The sequence below is a fragment of the Ixodes scapularis genome, unplaced genomic scaffold (genome assembly GCF_016920785.2).
Source record: "Ixodes scapularis isolate PalLabHiFi unplaced genomic scaffold, ASM1692078v2 ptg001080l_1__unscaffolded, whole genome shotgun sequence".
In the NCBI taxonomy this organism is placed as follows: Eukaryota; Metazoa; Arthropoda; class Arachnida; order Ixodida; family Ixodidae; genus Ixodes; species Ixodes scapularis.
Genome location: NW_024610096.1, coordinates 103,062 through 104,886, shown reverse-complemented (window position 1 = coordinate 104,886; position 1,825 = coordinate 103,062). Strand labels below are relative to the sequence as shown.

General features: G+C 46.7%; 1 non-coding gene across 1 annotated transcript; it reads right to left on the bottom strand.

Moving 5' to 3' along the window:
* Nucleotides 1–613: 613 nt before the first annotated feature.
* On the bottom strand, nt 614–685 carry Trnad-guc. Its single transcript has one exon. It is a non-coding gene; the product is annotated as a tRNA-Asp (tRNA).
* Nucleotides 686–1,825: the final 1,140 nt, after the last annotated feature.

Sequence of the window (1,825 nt, the reverse complement as noted above, 5' to 3'; positions counted from 1 at the left end):
CGCGACTTTCTTCACTTTGCCGTAACTGGTGAACGCTTGCACGACTGCTTCATCCGGAACGTTCGTAGGCAGCCAGTGTACCTTGAAGGTCTTCTCCCTGGTGTTGGGGTCGATGACGACGCACGTTTTTCCCTTGATGACGAGTTGCCGCACTTTCACCATTTTTTCCTTCGCCAACATGTTGTGTAGAGTGAGTATCCAGACGTGATTATATTGGTAAGCACCAAACCCGGCAATGTCCTTGAGGTTGATGGCTGACTTCAGTGCGTCGGCGAAGTCGTCGATTTTATAGGGTCTCCCCGACGGGTCGCAGTGCAAAATGACAGCATTAAAAGAAGACCGACCTGTTGGCAGCGTGGGCAGAAGCATCCTGTATTCCTGGTGGGCGTTGTTTCCTGGCTGAACAGTTGATTCCCGGCTAGTGCTAGCCGTTATCGCCGCTCCGACGGAGCTCATGATAAGACGTCCGTCGCGCTCGGCAGCCGGAAGTCGAATCGGATACTGACCACTATACTAACGAGGAGAAACGGGAATAGCGGGACGGGAACTCTACCGCAGCATGGACTTTTCAATAAAGTAAAACCAAAAACTGGGTGTAAGAAAAAAAAATATGCTCCCCGTCGGGGAATCGAACCCCGGTCTCCCGCGTGACAGGCGGGGATACTGACCACTATACTAACGAGGAGTTTTTTTTTTTTTTTTTTTTTTCTTTATTGCCTGTTTTGACAATTGCACCAAGTACACACATGAGAGTGTTAAAAGAGAAACCGACAACCTCCGCTAGACCAGCGCGGTTACATTTAAAATCGTTTAAGGCACACCAGCTTTTTTAGAAGCGGCAACCAGTCAGGGGGTTCAGGCTGTGCCGCAAGAACTGTTCGAATGTATGCCACGCTCTCAATAAAGTTTTCTGGCACTGACCGTACATCGACGTCCGCATGGCGCACAGCCATTCTCGTTTTCCAAATACTGTGAAGACCGAGTACCATAATCATGTCGTACGGAACCCCACCTTCATTTTCGAGGGGCAAAAACCGAATACCAAACGGTGTTACAGGAAAGTCCTTTTTTAAAGTGCGCTGGAGAATATCCCAATAAAAAACTGCGTCCCAGCATTCAATGAAGACATGCTCTATGGTCTCCGGTCTTTTACAGAGCAGGCAGTTGGTTGTCCATGGAACAAATATCCCCTTACTCTCAAGCCACGACTTCACAGGGAGTGTGCCGCTGTGTAGACCAAAGAAAAAGGATTTAACCGCTGGTTTTATCGGCATTCTTTTAACTCTTTTTAGTACATCCTGACCCGTTCCCTGCGAATATAGATATTTGTAAAGGGGTACGGGCAATAAGACGTCAACTAAATCTTTATACAACCTCTTTCGCGTTACATTACTCAGGTATTCTAAAGAAAAACGCACCTTCAACATCTTAAAAGATAAAAGAACTTCTCGCAGGTAACCACGGACACTGCCACTCGCTTCGGTACTCGATGACACCACAAACTCTGGTAGAATATTTCGCATTCTTACTTGGATAACTGTGCGTAAAAAAACATCATTTTGATCACGGAGAAAAATAAACCGAGACACAATTTGTCGGATAAACAGGTGAGACAGTCCTAACCCACCGCATCGCACTGAACGGAACAAATTCGTGCGGGAAGAGCGCTCCCAAACTGATCCCCAAATAAAAACTGCAAATACTCTGTGTATCTTTTGCACGTTGATACGCGACATAGCCAGCGCTTGCAAGACATACCACACTTTCGCTATCAAAAAAATATTACATACAGTAGCCCGTGCAAACATCGAGAGTTCACGACCCT